Genomic DNA, 20,110 nt, shown 5'->3' with positions numbered 1-20,110 from the left:
ACACACTGGAAAAAAAGATTTTTAGAACCAACCTAAAAAAAATAATACTCTATAATACTCTATTAATAAATACTCTAATTTGTTACATCCAAATGTATTAGTTTTTTTCAATTTATATTTATGATTTAATTAAAATCTAACATTTTGATTTAAAATCAATCAATATATTATTTAACCCAAGTATCAAAAAGTTCTTTAAAACAATTAATTAACTTTTTTTATCTGGAAAAATCTGTTAATTTTTCTCACAGCAATGTTTAATTTTAGCTTTGATTAAACTAATTAAAACTTTGTTATTCTGTTAGTCAATTTTATAAACTTCCTGCCAACGTCCTTTTTTTTAGCCAAAAATAAAACCTATTAAATTGCTAGAATAACTCAATATGACTTAATATTTTAATATTAAATAACAATTGAAGCTGGAGAAACTTTTTTTTTTTAATTTCAAATCAGGCTTTCATTCTTTAATTCATCACACAAAGGCAGTATAACTGTGCAAAAACACAACTATGAAAACAGCAACCTGCTCTTACAGCCTACAACACTGCACACAAGCATTTAGCCATTATATAAAACTTCCCTCAGTAGAAGCTAAGATACCCTGAGGGGAACAACTGCACAATGATGGTGAGGGAGGCCACGCCCTTTACGTGTAATAGTGGTGGCGGCAACCAATGGGAAGAGAGTGAGACTGACAGAAAAACTATACTAGATGTCATAACCTCTGAAATAAACAGTGTTGGGCATGTTACTTTGAAAAAGTAATTAGTTATAGTTACTAGTTACTTCTCCAAAAAAGTAACTGAGTTACTAACTGAGTTACTCCACTTTAAAAGTAATTAGTTATAGTTACTAGTTACTTCTCCAAAAAAAGTAACTGAGTTACTAACTGAGTTACTCCACTTTAAAAGTAATTAGTTATAGTTACTAGTTACTTCTCCAAAAAAAGTAACTGAGTTACTACCTAAATTACTCCATTATAAAAGTAATTAGCTATAGTTACTAATTACTTCTCCAAAAAAAGTAACTGAGTTACTACCTAAATTACTCCATTATAAAAGTAATTAGCTATAGTTACTAATTACGTCTCCAAAAAAAGTAACTGAGTTACTAACTGAGTTACTCCACTATAAAAGTAATTAGTTATAGTTACTAGTTACTTCTCCAAAAAAAGTAACTGAGTTACTACCTAAATTACTCCATTATAAAAGTAATTAGCTCTAGTTACTAATTACTTCTCCAAAAAAAGTAACTGAGTTACTAACTGAGTTACTCCACTATAAAAGTAATTAGTTATAGTTACTAATTACTTCTCCAAAAAAAGTAACTGAGTTACTAACTGAGTTACTCCACTATAAAAGTAATTAGTTATAGTTACTAGTTACTTCTCCAAAAAAAGTAACTGAGTTACTACCTAAATTACTCCATTATAAAAGTAATTAGCTATAGTTACTAATTACTTCTCCAAAAAAAGTAACTGAGTTACTAACTGAGTTACTCCACTATAAAAGTAATTAGTTATAGTTACTAGTTACTTCTGCAAAAAAGTAACTGAGTTACTAACTGAGTTACTCCACTATTAACGTAATTAGTTATAGTTACTAGTTACTTCTCCAAAAAAGTAACTGAGTTACTAACTGAGTTACTCCACTATTAACATAATTAGTTATAGTTACTAGTTACTTCTCCAAAAAAAGTAACTGAGTTACTAACTGAGTTACTCCACTTTAAAAGTAATTAGTTATAGTTACTAGTTACTTCACCAAAAAAGTAACTGAGTTACTAACTAAATTACTCCATTATAAAAGTAATTAGCTATAGTTACTAGTTACTTCTCCAAAAAAAGTAACTGAGTTACTAACTGAGTTACTCCACTATAAAAGTAATTAGTTATAGTTACTAGTTACTTCTCCAAAAAAGTAACTGAGTTACTCCACTATTAACGTAATTAGTTATAGTTACTAGTTACTTCTCCAAAAAAGTAACTGAGTTACTAACTGAGTTACTCCACTATTAACGTAATTATTTAGTTACTAGTTACTTCTCCAAAAAAGTAACTGAGTTACTAACTGAGTTACTCCACTATTAACGTAATTAGTTATAGTTACTAGATACTTCTCCAAAAAAGTAAATGAGTTACTAACTGAGTTACTCCACTTTAAAAGTAATTAGTTATAGTTACTAGTTACTTCTCCAAAAAAAGTAACTGAGTTACTAACTGAGTTACTCCACTTTAAAAGTAATTAGTTATAGTTACTAGTTACTTCACCAAAAAAGTAACTGAGTTACTAACTAAATTACTCCATTATAAAAGTAATTAGCTATAGTTACTAGTTACTTCTCCAAAAAAAGTAACTGAGTTACTAACTGAGTTACTCCACTATAAAAGTAATTGGTTGTATTTACTAGTTACTTCTCCAAAAAGTAACTGAGTTACTAACTGAGTTACTCCACTATTAACGTAATTAGTTATAGTTACTAGATACTTCTCCAAAAAAGTAAATGAGTTACTAACTGAGTTACTCCACTTTAAAAGTAATTAGTTATAGTTACTAGTTACTTCTCCAAAAAAAGTAACTGAGTTACTAACTGAGTTACTCCACTTTAAAAGTAATTAGTTATAGTTACTAGTTACTTCACCAAAAAAGTAACTGAGTTACTAACTAAATTACTCCATTATAAAAGTAATTAGCTATAGTTACTAGTTACTTCTCCAAAAAAAGTAACTGAGTTACTAACTGAGTTACTCCACTATAAAAGTAATTGGTTGTATTTACTAGTTACTTCTCCAAAAAAGTAACTGAGTTACTAACTGAGTTACTCCACTATTAACGTAATTAGTTATAGTTACTAGATACTTCTCCAAAAAAGTGACTGAGTTACTAACTGAGTTACTCCACTATTAACGTAATTATTTAGTTACTAGTTACTTCTCCAAAAAAGTAACTGAGTTACTAACTGAGTTACTCCACTATTAACGTAATTATTTAGTTACTAGTTACTTCTCCAAAAAAGTAACTGAGTTACTAACTGAGTTACTCCACTATTAACGTAATTAGTTATAGTTACTACATACTTCTCCAAAAAAGTAACTGAGTTACTAACTGAGTTACTCCACTATTAACGTAATTAGTTATAGTTACTACATACTTCTCCAAAAAAGTAACTGAGTTACTAACTGAGTTACTGCACTATTAACGTAATTAGTTATAGTTACTACATACTTCTCCAAAAAAGTAAATGAGTTACTAACTGAGTTACTCCACTTTAAAAGTAATTAGTTATTGTTACTAGTTACTTCTCCAAAAAAAGTAACTGAGTTACTAACTGAGTTACTCCACTTTAAAAGTTATTACTTATAGTTACTAGTTACTTCTCCAAAAAAGTAAATGAGTTACTAACTGAGTTACTCCACTATAAAAGTAATTAGTTACCAGTAAACGTAACTATTGCGTTATTTTTGTGTTACTCGCCCCCGTAAAAGTTCTTTGAGCGGCAGTAACGGGGTGTAATGGGGAAATAGTAACGGTGTTATAGTTACAATCAGAGTAATTAGTTAGATTACTCCTTACTGAAAAAAGTAACGGCGTTAGTAACACTGTTTATTTCAACGCCATTACTCCCATCACTGTAAATGAAGTAAAATTATTTATTTGAAATTGTTTTAATAGGGAATGGATTTGCTTTCAGGCAAACTGAGAAAAAGAGATTAGAACCAGAAATCATGATTTTTCATTAGACCAACATTAAAAGGCACTTTAAATCAATGACATTGTAGTTTCACTTGTTTTAGTCTAGTGTGTGAGAGAATCCCTCCAAAATACTGCAAGCAGATTTCTCAAAAGGGCTTTTGAGCACCTACTGAGGTCTTTCAGTGCCTACTGTGGGCCTGGCAGACAGCAGGGTCCTTGGACAGCTTCAAAGGGTGAATGTCATCAAGCTGTGGTGAGACGGTGCAGATGGCTGAAGACGACGCCAAGACCCAGAAACCTCGGAGTCTCACAGATAGAAACTTACTGCCCTTTGATCGCTGCCTTCTATTCACTACAGAACTCAGAGCCTGCGGTCGTGATGAACGCCGGCGTGATCGGAGAAGTTCAGGCTGCACCACGTTCCTTCTATTAATCATCATCTCATTTGCTTTGGCAGGTTATCAGTAATATCACTAGCAGTGTGCCAACGAGCCAATCGCTGAATGCTCAATTAATTCCTGAGAACATCCTCACCAGTCAGTCATCAGTCTTTAATGTTCTTCGGGTTTTAGATGAAGAAAGACGTTTAACTGATCCAGAAGAATTAAATTTACCACCATGTATCATGTCTTCAATAATATATGAATATGCATCAATGCATTTGCTTAACCCATTCAGACCCTGCATCCATTACAATGGACATCATGTAGGACATCATGTAGGGTCGTAATGTAGGGTCATCATGTAGGATCATCATGTAGGGTCATCATGTAGGATCATCATGTAGGGTCGTAATGTAGGGTCATCATGTAGGATCATCATGTAGGGTCATCATGTAGGATCATCATGTAGGGTCATCATGTAGGACATCATGTAGGTTCATAATGTAGGACATCATGTAGGGTCATCATGTAGGGTCATTATGTAGGGTCATCATGTAGGACATCATGTAGGGTCCTAATGTAGGGTCATCATGTAGGACATCATGTAGGGTCTTCATGTAGGACATCATGTAGGGTCATAATGTAGGGTCATCATGAAGGGTCTTCATGTAGGGTCTTCATGTAGGGTCTTCATGTAGGACATCATGTAGGGTCTTCATGTAGGACATCATGTAGGGTCATCATGTAGGGTCATTATGTAGGGTCATCATGTAGGACATCATGTAGGGTCGTAATGTAGGGTCATCATGTAGGATCATCATGTAGGGTCATCATGTAGGATCATCATGTAGGGTCATCATGTAGGACATCATGTAGGTTCATAATGTAGGACATCATGTAGGGTCATCATGTAGGGTCATTATGTAGGGTCATCATGTAGGACATCATGTAGGGTCCTAATGTAGGGTCATCATGTAGGACATCATGTAGGGTCTTCATGTAGGACATCATGTAGGGTCATAATGTAGGGTCATCATGAAGGGTCTTCATGTAGGGTCTTCATGTAGGGTCTTCATGTAGGACATCATGTAGGGTCTTCATGTAGGACATCATGTAGGGTCATCATGTACACACAATTGAACACTACCTCAGAGCTGTTGTCCATCAGAATAGACTATGAACCAGATAATGAACAAGTTTATAAAACAATGAAACTGTAACTTGGCCCCACCCACTGTACTGGAAAAACAGAATAGTAGTACTAGAACCACTGAGGCAAAGAAACATCTATTTTTTATTAATTTAAATCATGTTTCTTTACTGTTTAGGGACGGTTTATTAAATTTAAAGGTCAATATTAAATATAAAATATTACACACAGGCTTTCAATTCAATTCAATAGAAACTAATTACATATTTGAGTTAATTGGATTGATTTGCTTTATATATTTTATAGTAGAATATTAGAGTCTAATTTTCTGTGCATTACAGACAAAAAAAACAGTATCATTTCATCTTATTTTTTTCCATCACTGAAGATAATTCAGATAGATATGTATACATACTGTAACATCACTGGAAATATGTTTACCATGCCTTCTATAATATGTGGCTATGCATAAGTGCATTTATCTTAGTATGTTATTGCTCAAATGCTAATCTTTAATGTATCAGAAGTAGGGGTAATAATCGACAATTGATACATGATCAAAAATAAGGCAAATAATGTAATAATTAAGCAAGAGCACCATGAGTTTTGAAAAAAAACATCAGTTTTTGTCTTTTTGGTCAATTTCATGAGTTAAAAAAATAAAAAAATTAATAAATAAATGCATTATCTAAATAACCAAACAAGTAAGTAAAGGTTATGATTAGGTGTGATTCACAAGGCATCTCACAATACAATTTTGTCACAATACAGTATGTTGCCCACGGTAACGATGATATAACGATACTGAGATTCTGCGATACTCAATATATCACATCATCAACCTGAAGATGATAAAATACTCCTAAATAACCAAATACCAGTAATCTGGGTGTCAGTTTCTGTTACGCAGCCTGGTTCTCCTTCCACACTACAGGACTCTATTTCCCAGAATTCCCCTGATTATGACATCAATAATAACCCTTCACCTTCACCCAATCACGTTATGCTCTGACGCTCTGATTCACCTGTGTACTAAATTACTTCCGGTTCATTCTTATCTAGATCCTGTATTTAAGGCATCCGTTTGTAAACAAACACCGCGAGGTATTGCCGACTTATGTTGCATACTAAGCATTTTTCTGATTACTGTTTTTGCCTTCTCGTTACGACCCTGTTTTCGGATTATCGGTTTATGTCTTTTGTTTTGCCCTTATTGGATTTGTTGTATGGTTGGACTGTTTCTCGGTTTCGAACTCGGACTGTATTTTTGACCACGTCTCTGGTTATCGGTGAGATCATTGTTTACCTGGTTCTTCTGTTAGCAGAACCTGTTAGCCTTCCTGCTAATAAACCTGTCTGTATTTTTAACTCGGCTCGCGTCACTCCTCTCTACCTGGCGTCACAGTTTCACAGAATGTAACAACCAAATTCTTTCACAACCAAACAAAAACGATACAATATGCATTGTGATATCGATTTTTTGTCCAACCTCTAGTTAATATAAATTCACAATTACTTCCCACCACTCTGCAGGGCTCCATAATTGTAATTAGGTTTACAGAAGTTGTTCACAATCAAAAATAAAGCTTTTTATCTGAACACTCTTGGTTGTACTGTAAAACAGTATCAATTTGCTACAACAAACTTCCAACCTAAGGCATTAATACAATCTATCATAACCTAACCTACAGACACACTTTACAGGAACTCCAGAAGTGAAAACAACAGAGAGAAAAAAGTATTTTTCTCACTAATCACACATTAAAAAGAGGTAAAGCTTAAGCTGTCCACCTGGTCATTTTACAATATTACTGCAATTAAAATTAGTTTAGATAATCAAAATGAATCTTTAAAACAGAAAAAGGTCATCATGAACTATTCCATATCAATAAACAGTTAAAATATAATGTAGTAAAGCTGGAAAATGTGATTTAGTAGTACTTCAGCAGTATTTCAGTAGTAATTCAGCAGTAATTCAGTCAGTAGTGCAGAATTAATTCAGTAGTAATTCAGTCAGTATTTCAGCAGTAATTCAGTAGTATTTCAGTCAGTAGCGCAGTATTAATTCAGTAGTAATTCAGTCAGTAGTGCAGTATTAATTCAGTATTAATTCAGTCAGAATTTCAGCTGAAATTCAGCAGAAATTCAACAGTAATTCAGTTGTAATTTAGTAAGTAGTACAGTATTAACTCAGTAGTAATTCAGTACTTCAGTAATTTAGTAGTAATTCAGCAGTAATTCAGTAGTATTCAGTCTGAAGTGCAGTATTAATTCAGTAGTACTTCAGCAGTATTTCAGCAATAATTCAGTCAGTAGCGCAGTAGTAACTCGGTAAAAATTCAGTAGTAATTCAGTCAGTTGTGCAGTATTAATTCAGTCAGAATTTCAGCATAAATTCAACATTATTTCAGTTGTAATTTAGTAAGTAGTGCAGTATTAACTCAGTAGTAATTCAGTAATTCAGTAGTAATTCAGCAGTAATTCAGTACTAAATTAGTCAGAAGCGCAGCATTAATTCAGTAGTACTTCAGCAGTATTTCAGTAGTATTTCTGCAATAATTCAGTCCGTAGCGCAGTATTAATTCAGTATTAATTCAGTTAATATTTCAGCAGTAATTCAACAGTAATTTAGTCAGTAGTGCAGTATTAATTAAGTAGTAACTTAACAGTAGTTCAGTAGTACTTCAGCAGTATTTCAGCAGTAATTCGGTCAGTAGTGCAGAATTAATTCAGCAGTGATTCAGTATTAACTCAGCAGTAACTCAGTATTAATTCAGTAGTGATTCAGTCAGTAGCGCAGTAGCTGCATGCATCAGAAACACTAGTTTAACTCTGCAGGCAGCACTGCAGAGTGAGACGCAGTCCTCAAACAGGTAGTAGAGTACTGAAAGTCCTACCTGTCCGATAAAGACGCTGAAATTCACGCTGGAATTTCCTGCTCTGGAGAACGTCTCGGCAGCTTCCCGCGCCGGAGCGTCTAATTGGGAGCGAAATGTATGCTTTAGAGTATTAGCAACCTTCGCTTCTCTTCACACCCATGCGACTAATCTGACCATTCTGGTCCTGATGTTGTTTGTTGCCTTGGTTACCGAGCCCTATATAAGCGCAGCAGTACAGTACAGTGCGTTTCCTTTAGAATAAAGCCAGCAGCTTCACGGTGGTGGTGGTGGTGGTGGTGATGGGGGGTGGTTGGAGGTGGGGGTATGTGTGTTTTGCATCAATGCTGCATCACAGAGCCTGAGCAGGCAGGCGCATTTTCTAAAATTAGGACCCCTCATGCTCACCTCTCTCTGTGGGCTCTTTGGAAGCCGACCAAAACTCCAGCTTTTTGTCTCGTTCTCTGCGGCCAATGGGAGTTTACTCTCTATCTATGAATGGATCAGGAATGGGACTATTTATAGGGCTGTGGCGTATTAGTGCTTTCATTTTTTCCCCTTTCCCTTCATGTCCGCAGATAAAGAAGCGCAGAGAGTGAAGTCACTTCGATCCATCTGTTATCTGTTCGCCCAATGTCTTTACACACGGCCTGTCATCTGCCTTTAGCCAGTTTGTACACTTTCACCAATCTTCTGCTCCAGCTAATCAGCGAGCATCAAATAATAAATAAATAAAAATAAACAACCAGCCCACCTTAGCATTAGTGCTGTGAGATAAATACAGTAAATCATATTTTCATCATGAGTTTTCCTGCAATAAACACACTGAAACAAGTTACCTTTGCTTTTGTTTTCACAAAGAATAAAAAATAAAAAATAAAACAGGCTCCTCCGAAAAAAAATCCTTAAAAGATATTCTTCATAATTCATCATTTGCAGCAATCGCTTAATTCATTTAGATTAAGTGTATATATATATATATATATATATATATATATATATATATATATATATATATATATATATATATATATATATATATATATATATATATATTGTGGTAGGCCCCTGGGGTTAGGGGCGTGACCACTGTGACCCGGAAGGAGGAAGCACACAGAGAACACGGGGAGTAAATTAAACTCAAAGCATACCTTTATTCGGCTTTTAAACTGCCCTCCACCACACCCAAAACAACTCAAAACATGATGCTCAGCCCAATGGGGCTCTAGAGTCTGTAGAATTACTTTTAGTTTAGTTTTTAAGGTTTTAAGGTCCGTGCAGCCTCAGCCCTCTGCTCCCCAGTGTAAGTCCTCCCAAATGATGGCTGAGGCTGAGTATATATGCCTGTCTCAACTGGCGGCTCAATCAGCCCTCATCCGGGCCAGCTGAGACAGGCATGGCTTTGCGCTCTGGCGTGGGGCGGACCCACAACTCCCCCGCCTCCTCACGCCACAATATATATATATATATTTAAAACAAATGGGTGTGCAATTTATTTGTAAAATGCAGGAAACAATAAATACAAATTTAAAAGGCATTTATTTAGTTTCGGTGATTAGTTTTATATCTTATAAAACCAGAGTGAGGTAAAATGAGGAAGAGCGAGATGGAGTGAGGCAAGGTGAGGAACAGCAAAGTGGAGTGACGTAGTAAAGTAGTGAAAGGTAGAGTGAGGAATAGGGAGGAAGAGGGAGGCAAGGTGAAGTAGGGTGAGTTAGAGGGAGGTAGACTGATGTACAGTGATGATGCAGGAAAAGGTATAGCAAGGTAGGCAGGGACATGGACAGAGTGAGGCAGAGCAAGGTTAGAGGGAGGCAAGGGGAAGTAGAGTGAGTTAGAGCGAGGTTGAATGAGGTAGAGTAGGGTAGAGGAAGGCAAGGGGAAGTACACCCTACTTCCTCTACCTAGTTAGAGCGAGGTAGAGTGCCATAGAGTGAGGTAGAGGAAGGTAGAGGGAGGCAAAATGAAATAGTGTAAGATAGAGTAAGCTAAAGGGAGGCAAGGGAAAGTGGGGTGAGTTAGAGCAAGGTAGAGTGAGGTAGAGTAAGGTAGAGGGAGGCAAAGTAAAGTAGAGTAAGTTAGAGCGAGATAGTGTGAGGTAGAAAGAGGCAAGGTGATGTAGGGTGAGTTAGAGCAAGGTAGAGTGAGGTAGAGTAAGGTAGAGGAAGGCAAGAGGAAGTAGAGTGAGTTAGAGCGAGGTAGAGTGAGTTAGAGGGAGGAAAGGGGAAGTAGAGTGAGTTAGAGCGAGGTAGAATGAGGTAGAGTAGGGTAGAGGAAGGCAAGAGGAAGTGCACCCTACTTCCCCTTGCCTTCCTCTACATAGTTAGAGTGAAGCACAGCTTCATAGAGTGAGGTAGAGGAAGATAGAGGGAGGCAAAATGAAATAGTGTAAGATAGAGTAAGCTAGAGGGAAGCAAGGGGAAGTGGAGTGAGTTAGAGCAAGGTAGAGTAAGGTAGAGGGAGGCAAAATAAAAATTAGAGTAAGTTAGAGCGAGGTAGAGTGAGTTAGAGAGGGCAAGGTGAAGTGGGGTGAGTTAGAGCAAAGTAAAGTGAGGTAGAGGGAGTCAATGGGAAGTGGAGTGAGTTAGAGCAAGGTAGAGTGAGATAGAGTAAGGTAGAGGGAGGCAAGAGGAAGTAGAGTGAGTTAGAGCGAGGTAGAGTGAGTTAGAAGGAGGCAAGGTGAAGTAGGGTCAGTTAGAGCGAAGTAGAGGGAGGTAGAGGGAGGCAAGGGGAAGTGGAGTGAGTTAGAGCAAGGTAGAGTGAGATAGAGTAAGGTAGAGGGAGGCAAGAGGAAGTAGAGTGAGTTAGAGCGAGGTAGAGTGAGTTAGAAGGAGGCAAGGTGAAGTAGCGTGAGTTAAAGCGAGGTAGAACGGGTAGAGTAAGGTAGAGGGAGGCAAGGCTTGCTTTCCTCTACCTAGTTAGAGTGAGGTAGAATGAAGTAGAGTGAGGTAGAGGAAGGTAGAGGGAGGCAAAATGAAATAGTGTAAGGTAGAGTAAGGTAGAGGCAGGCATGGTTAAGTAGAAGGAGGTAAAAGGAGGCAGTGGGAAGTAGAGTGAGGTAGAGGTCACAATAAACACTCACACCAAACTACTGCTCATCCTGGGAAAAACAGTGCAGTCAAACAAATTGCTGGAAAAACTTATAGAGGATTAAACTAATTTATAATTAATTCAGGTTCAATATCAAAATCCAAATATCTAACAGAAGCATCACACTACTCAGCATCTTCATAACACCACTTCCATCCATCCACCCATCCATCCATCCACCCATCTATCTATCAATTCATCCAATTATATATCTAGTGTGTCTACAGTGTGTACGGACACGTAAGATCAGCAGCAACAGTGAAGACGAAAAGGGTTTACAGGAGGGACGAGGAGAGTGCAGCTCAATTAACTTCACTTCATGACTTTCCTGGGCATGATTCCACAGAAACAGAGAGAGAGAGAGAGATACAGAGAGAAAGAGAGAGGGAATAAACTCACAGAGAGGGAGGATCGCTTAACGACAAGCACCCGCCTTGTAATAACACGTTTCCCAGGCAACAAAAGGGGTGGGAAAAGCAACAGAGTCTCTGGATTCCAATAACAGTAGAAACGGCTGATTTTATTCACGTGGTTCTCTCACACGAATCAGGCCAAACTTCTGTTAGAGCTCGTTTTATCTACACTGCAGTTTATCTGCATTACATCAGCCTGTATTCCTCATACTCCTCTAGCGATAGTGACTCTCAGTGACATCACTTTTTCTAGACAGACACCTCCAAAAACCTAACGAATATTTTTTAAAAGGTGTCCTTCCACTAAAATCCTCTTTTTCTTGTTGTTTGTGAAATACAGTAGGTCTCTCTGAGTTGTTTATGATGCTGCACATGAAACTGTTCCTCAACCTCTTCCTCATTTTCTGCAGCAGCTAGTGAAAGAAACTATTTAGAAAAGCACGTCGATCAGGAAAAGCACCGTGTCTTCATCATCCCGTGAATTAGTATTCATAGCCCCGCCCACCTCGGCTCAGGACCGCCCACAGTCAGAGCTGAAGCCGGGCGGCGACGTCGTCTTGTCAAATAGGAGCTAACAGCGCTAGGATCAGCATGCAGTTCGTTCCTGTGTTATTTGTGCGAATAACACATCAGTGTTTATATACTTTACCCAGTAATTCAGAGCTAAGAAACAAATGGTTAGAATTAGTCTATGGAGGAAAAACACCACCAGCTAAGTACAATTGAGATAGGTAGGTGTGTGTTTAGAACAGTTCTGTTTACACTAGTTAAAAGTAAAAATCCACCCCGGGATTGCTCCAACTGCCTGGGCGGTTTTGCTGCGGCTGAGCCAACAGCCCGGGGTGGATTTTTACTTTCTGGACCTGGACTACCCACCTCTGTGTGTAACTACAGGTTTAAATAGGATCTCCGGTGGATTTGGTGTTTTACAGAGACTCTAAGACTAGGTCAGTGGCTGAACTGCACTTAGCAGGGCATTATTACACATGTTGTAAAGTAACATATGACATTGTAAAGACTGTTATTAGTGTAAAAATGTATTTTATTTTAAACATTTCTAACTGTTGTTCGTCTCGTTGCCTCTTGGTGTCAAAGTGTTGTTAGCCAGAGGGCTAACAGAGGGCATATGTTCACATGTATGAATATTCATGAGCAAAAGCCGAAATACTATTATTTCTCTCCGCCCACTCCTCCATGGGACTAAAGCAGCATTTTATCGTATCACTGGAATGAGACCTTTAAGAAAAAAATATGTTAAAGAAAATAAATGTGGAATTTTTTTTTGAGTGATTAAATTTGCAACGCGTTTATTTGGTTTAATGTGTTTAGTTTTGTTTATTTCTGTCTCTCAGTATAAAATGTTGAAATGAAGACCAAATATCCAAAGATTTTCACATGACTGTACTTTCTGCTGTAGATACTGCAGATATCAGTGAATACATTTTCCTTATTAATGAATTATTTCAAAACTCCACCCCTAGTTCCAAAATGAGAGGGACAATTTAGAGCATTATTGGAGGGAAATGTAAAAATGCGCTACAATGCACTGCAAACAGAACAAAACAGTGTTGCCAGGTTCTCTGTTTTCTGGGTTTTTTTTCTCTTAGATACAATTGGCCTACATTCAAAATAGCCAGCACTTCATCTCTGCTGATAACTTTTATGGAGCTGTGGATTTCATTTTCCAGCAGGACTTGGCACATTGCACACACTGCCAAATGTACCAATTGGTCTTATATAATATTCTAATTTTCTGAGACACTGATTTTTGGGTTTTCATTGGCTGTAAGCCATAATAATCATCAACAATAAAATAAATAAATGCTTAAAATAGATCACTCTGTGTTTAATACATCTATATAATATATGAGTTTCACATTCAGTGAATCATTATCATTAATCCTTATGATTCATATCTCATCCCTATTTCAGGTGATCTACACATGAATATTGCACATATAAATACAGAATCAGACCCTGACACAGAGCCACTGACAGGCTGTAAATGTTATAATTCTCACCCCCATTACTCCATCACTTCTCATCACTTCTCACTGGAAGTTATATTAAAGTGTTGCCACCACTTCAGCCAGTGCACTGACCACACTTATTAGTCTGCATTCGGCAGATCTGCACAATCTGACGCATCACCAGATGGGGATGGAAGAGTTGACTGTGAGGCAGTGTGAACTGAGAAGGCGGGTGAAATATTCATTAACATCTCCATTTCATATTCCCCTTCATATCCACCATTGGACGGCCGGCCACTCCGGCTGCAACACCACTTTGAAGTGCGGCAGTACAGCAGTCATTTTCAGCACAAATGGAAATCAGCATTTTGGTTTTTTTTGTGTTTAGTGGAGCCATTCTCTCAAAAAACACAAAGGGTGAATAGAACCCAGGTTTTGAACTGCTCTACTGCAGCCACTAGCTTACATATCAACATAAAAACACAATGCAAATGTTGAATATTGTGCTATAAAATCAGTGATGGGAATAACAGCGTTGAAATAAACAGTGTTACTAACGCTGTTACTTTTTTCAGTAAGGAGTAATCTAACTAATTACTCTGACTGTAACTATAACGCCATTACCATTTTCCACACCCCATTACTGCACGTTACTTTAGCCGCTCAATTAACTTTAATTTTTTTACAAAAGCATACCTGTCAAGTCTCCCGTTTTAGCCTGGAAACTACCGTATTTTATCCCTCTTTTTTTTCCCGTAAATTTCCCGTATTATAAAAAAAAAAAAATAAAAAATGTATTAATGAGAGATTATTAATCTCTTAACGCCAATCATGGTGTCATTTCAAGGAGAAAGTCCCGCCTTTCAGGAGAAACAGCCAATCAGCTTGCTTGTTTTGCGGAGCGCAGAGGAGGGTCAGTGTGGGGAAGCCCCGCCCCCCCTCACTGTGAGTTCAGGCAGCTAGTCGGAGCAGCTGATGTTAAAACAGATCTGGATATACGGAGATTTATCTTAAAGAAAGGTAACTAACCATGTAAACTGTGATTACACTGTTTCTGGATCTGTTTCTGCAGGTTAAAAAGACTCGTCTCCCAATCAAAACAAACAGATCAAACCCATATATATATATATAAAGTTCAACCTGCCCTGATGTACCTGATCAGCCAGTAACTAATAATTGTTTTTACTTGTATTTACTAATTTAGGATTGCAGGACTTACTCCTGCATATCCGTATATCCAGATCTGTTTTAACATCAGCTGCTCCGACTAGCTGCCTGAACTCACAGTGAGGGGGGGCGGGGCTTCCCCACACTGACCCTCCTCTGCGCTCCGCAAAACAAGCTTAAGATGCAACAAACATAGGCCTATCAGATTCTGATAATCTAATTATAGTTTGTTAGTGGTTCACAGGTGGTTATTTTAGATTTATTGTAAACCTGTCTTAAAATGTAAGGGATACTGAACCTTGGTTGGGCTGGTGGGATGGCTCACAGCGGGCGGTGGAAAATTTCCTTATTTTTAAATTAGGTATGCAAAAATAACGCAATAGTTACTTTTACTGGTAACTAGGTACTCTTGTAGTGGAGTAACTCAATTAGTAACTCAGTTACTTTTTTGGAGAAGTAACTAGTAAATATAACTAATTACCTTTTCAAAGTAATGTGCCCAACACTGTATAAAATATTATTAAATATAAAATATTGCCTTATTTTAGAAAGGCATCTGGATTTAGGGCATTTCGGTGTGTCTTTGGAGCTGTGCAAGGTGTATTTTTTGGGCTCTTATGATACCAATCAGTGTATCAGTTTTCACTCTCTTTAGGAGGCAGGTGAGCTCTGACTTTGGCGCGTTTGGATCTTAACAGCGCAGAGCTTTTATGCGTTTCAGCAGAGGATACGGACCCGCTCATTTATGCTGTGAAGATACTCCAGCAGCTCATTTAAGGGAACAGCAACGTTATTTTATATTTTATTCTGTTTATTGTTGAGGTAAAAGTCCGGATTTTGCTCTGCAGTGCTCCTGCATGGCTATGACAGGATTGGGCAACTGACTGTTGACTGTTGTCAGGGTTTTAATCAGTCAGTGGCGCACCTGACTGTATTTCCCAGCGCTAAGATAGAATCACGCCAGAAATTTACCTGAACATACCTCACTTCCAAACTACTTGCGCACTTTCAAAGTTCTCATGACTAGCTTTATGCCCCTATCACTAGCATTGTAAGCCTGTTGGGAGCATTGACTAAAAGTGCTGTATTTGTGAATGCTGGGGGTGAATAGAGGTGAGCTATTGTGCAAAAGTTAATACTCATTAACTTATCATGTTTCACTACAACCCAAGTCATGCTCACATCGGATTTCTCCTTTAAGTAACTTTTTGTTTTCCTTCTTATAAACCATATCTTATTAATGTGATATGAAGCCTTCAAATAAGGTGTTATCTATTATACAGTAATACAAGCTTAATACGTAACCCTCTTGTTGTGTTCTGGGTCAAATTGACCCGTTTTAAAGTTTGAAGATTTAGGAAAAATAGTTAAAAGATTTTCTTCAGCCTTCTGCTTGCTTTAATTAGTGTAATCAACATATAAAAAGAACATTTTCAATCTCACATATTCGCAACCAGCCCCTGCAAAAACTAAAACTAAAACAAAATTATTGTGATAAACTATTGTGTTTTTATAAGGTGGTCTTTCAAAAGTAATAGTAAAAGTAGTAAAATATAAATAAATAAAAAAACGAGTGAATTATCCCAATTAAAACATTATCTGTTAAAGGTAAGGAACACCATTGCACAAAACATTGATAGAATAATTAGTAATGAAATAGTTACACTGTTTTTTAGGATTTATTTTGGTTTCAGACATCTTTTGGACAATTAAACAAATTTACCCATTAACACCATTTCTGTTTCTGAAAAATGAACATAACAGGAGGGTTAAAGCTGAAGAGCTCTATAGTGGTTTTGGGGACAGATGCATCAAAACTGGAACATTTTGTATGATCTGTGTGCAGAAAAAGCAAATGCACAAATCAAATCTACAATCGAGCAGAGTCACGCTTTTTTTGAGGTGGTGCTGCGTTGGTGTCTGGTAGATTAATACTGATTAATTCATTCTGATCCTGCAGATTTTATTTTTTTTTGTCAACCCATCTGTCTGAGCTGAAGCTGAAGCTCAGTTCTGCTGCACTGCAATGATCTAAAGCACACTATAGAATACATATAAGCATCACCTGTTCATGGAAATAAGCACTTTTACTAAATCGTCTAAAATCCTGACCTCAGTAATGATTTTGTTGCTGCATTGAAATCCCTGCAACAGTGATACAACATCTAGTAGAAAATAATCCATGGACGGTTACTGAGAGTTACTCTAACAAAAACAAAAGCAAGATAACTATATTAATATACTTAAACTAAGGAGAAAGAATCAATGAGCAGATGTTCCAGTACAAAAAAAAATAATACCAGTCAAAAGTTCCCAGAATACACTTCCCAGAATTCCCGTCCCCAGGTCTCTCCCAGTCACGTGCCACTTCGTCTCACGAACTCTCTGTCATACTAATTAGTCTGATTGTTCTCACCTGTGCTCCCCTGTATAACTACCCCTCAGTTCCTGTTCTCTGTGCCCAATATTGAATCTAGTTTCCTAGATCTCTTCTACCTTTGCTTTCACTCTATCCTCCCTGTCTTTCATGTATGACCTCTACCTCTGTTTCTTTACTAAACTACTTATTTATCTTAGCCCTTCTGTTAGTTATTGTGTTCTGATTAAAACCAATGGCTGCTTTTGAACCGTGCTCTCTGCTTTGCCCATGGTTTGTGTTGTTTATCCTCTGTTTATGAACTTCGGCTTTAGAAACTCTTGTATGTTGTTTGTTTATGCTGCCTTACTGTTGTTAGCTACACCTGTGCTTTGTAGTCCTTGTAGTTCTGTTACTCTCTTTAATAAATTCTCTGATCCTAATCCACACGTGTTTTATCGGTGTTTGGCATTCTTGACATTTTGACTATAAAGGATCACATAAGGAATCATGTAGTAACTTAAAGCAGCACTAGGTAGGATTTCCTTGATTTTTTTCTCTTTTTAAAGAAGTAAAATTACAGCTTGAAACTCACTGCAGCGCTGCATTGAGGTGTAATAGGAGGAATAGCGGCGCTCTCGTGTCTGTGCCGGAGCTCCTCTGAGCTCAAACCAGACTCTGTAAGTCTTCCGAGGCGGCCGCGACCAATGCTCGCAAGAACTGCGACCTGCTTTCCGACCTTTAGTTCTAACAGTTCTACAAGGACTACTGGTTCATTCTTTACAAACTAACATACAGACACTCTGGCAGAAGCTGGAAAGAGACTGAATATGTCTGTGAAAGACAAGAAAGAGAAACTAATCTGCCTGAAACATTTATTACACTCTACAACTGTAGGGGGAGCCCATGAGCACAAAATCTCAATCCTACCTAGTGAAGCTTTAAAAGTTTTAAACAAACAAAAATATATATATGCTCTTATATGGGGAGCTTTTAACTTGTGGTTTCTGATGCTGGTAACTCTGATAAATGTATCCTCTACAACAGAGGGAACTCTCGCTCTTCCTTCTGCTGGGACAGTCCTGATGAGTGCCAGTTTCATCATCATAATGTTTTTTTGCGACTGTCCTTGAGGACACTTTCAAATTTCTTGAAATTAGTTGAGTAGTTGTTGCTTCTCATAATCTGGATTCGAACATTACTCAAATATTTACTATTCACTGTATACCTGTAACTCTACCTCTTCACTACTTTACTTTAACTGATGCTCTCAAACACTTTATTAAGAGATAGAAATTCAAGTAATTAACTCTTAAATTAAGTAAAAAAATACAATTAATGGAGGGTTCTACCACAAAACTGCACAGCGACAGCCAATCATAATCTGTTCCTACATTTTGCATCACTGGAGCACTAAACCTGTTTCACCTGTATGTAATTAACGTTTGTGTATTAATAATGTTTAGTTTGTTGTCCACTTTGCAAAGTATTGCCAACTTATCTGTTGAATACTAAATGTGTGCGTTAGTGTTTTGCTTGTGAGTTACTGATCTCTGCCTGTTTAAGTTTATTATTGTTGTTTGTCCCTGTTTACCCAAATCATTAAGTGTCTAAATTATAGATATGTTCAGTAGAAAAAATGTAATTTTACCGTGGGTGTCAGTGGGATTGTAAATGTCACTTTAAATGAACAGTGTCAAAATTAAATCCTTCTCTGTAGTTTATCAGTTTGGGTCTAATGAACTTATCCTGTACAACAGAGGGAACTCTCGCTCTTCCTTCTGCTGGGGCAGTCCTGATGAGTGCCAGTTTCATCATCATAATGTTTTGAATTTACTTTTTTTTGCAACTACACTTGAGGACACTTTCAAAGTTCTTGAAATTAGTTAAATACTTCTTGCTTCTCATAATCTGGATTAGAACATTACTCAAATATTCACTATTCACTGTATACCTGTAACTCTACCTCTTCACTACTTTACTTTAACTGATGCTCTCAAACACTTTATTAAGAGACAAGAAATTCAAGTAATTAACTCTTGATGAGTTCAGCACAGCTGTTAACTGAACGGCTGAATTCCAGGTGACTCTACCTCATAAAGCTGAGTAAAACTGAGAAAATTCCAAGCGAGAGGTGCTACTTTAAAGGCATTGTTTCAGTAAGCTTCTGCAATGTCACAAGATTTATTTCAATTCAGTGTTTTAATTTATCAATTTTTCACCAAGATCTTGCAGCAGCATTGATGATGGTAGAGTCTGACCACTGCACAAAGCAGCTCTTCTCCATCCAGCACATCCCAAAGATTCTCAATGAGGTTAAGATCTGGACTCTGTGATGAACTCTCTCTCAATCCATGTGTGAAAAAAAAATTATCTCATGCTCCCTGAACCAATGCTTCTGAGCGTTATACGTACAGATATGATCTGCAACTACAGGAAACGATTGGTTGAGGTTTTTGCTGCCAAAGGAGGATCAGGCAGTTATTATAATTGTTTGTGTGGTTTTAGTTTAAGCAGACTGTGTTTTCTATTGTTGTGATTTAGATGAAAATCAGAAGACATTTAATGACCAATGTATGCAGAAATCCAAGTATAATCCCAAACGATTCACATCCTTTTTCTTGCAACTGTATATTCCAAACACTAACAGAAACAAAGGAAGCACACACACTCACCTAACTCTAATCTGATTTGACAGGTAGCAGCTCTGGTGTATCTGGTGTCAAAGCTCTGTTTATATATCGTAGAACATTTCATTTAAAGCTGGAGATGAACAGACAGGAGCTTCCAGTCCTGAACATGCGATGGCTCCAGGTTCAGTGTTCGCAGTGAGACAGCTCTCTGCATGTCTCTGACATTAATTGGCACCCATGGGAACAGTGTGGCAGAGGGAGAATTGTGTTCAGCACTGAGATTTGACTCTAATCCTCTGAGGATTTGCCTGCGATTATGATTTCGTGTCAGGTTTGAGCGCAGGCATGTAAAGGGTGGAGACTGGCTGAATCTGCTGTAG

The 20,110-nt window shown here is 37.3% G+C and overlaps 1 protein-coding gene across 2 annotated transcripts in view; it reads right to left on the bottom strand.

Moving 5' to 3' along the window:
* Nucleotides 1–20,110, bottom strand: part of camkva (CaM kinase-like vesicle-associated a) — an 84,698-nt gene that overhangs the window by 47,761 nt on the left and 16,827 nt on the right. Inside the window, exon 1 of one of the 2 annotated variants that reach the window (XM_022675534.2) lies at nt 8,123–8,349. The exons of the other annotated variant lie outside the window; for it this stretch is intronic. The gene's annotated coding sequence lies outside the window, so the exon portion shown is untranslated. Of the gene's footprint in view, nt 1–8,122; nt 8,350–20,110 lie in introns of those variants that run through there. 2 annotated transcript variants of the gene reach the window in all.

The sequence above is a fragment of the Astyanax mexicanus genome, chromosome 5 (genome assembly GCF_023375975.1).
Source record: "Astyanax mexicanus isolate ESR-SI-001 chromosome 5, AstMex3_surface, whole genome shotgun sequence".
Lineage (NCBI taxonomy): Eukaryota > Metazoa > Chordata > Actinopteri > Characiformes > Acestrorhamphidae > Astyanax > Astyanax mexicanus.
The sequence above is the reverse complement of the archived record's forward strand: the minus strand, read 5'-3'. Positions and strand labels throughout refer to the sequence as shown.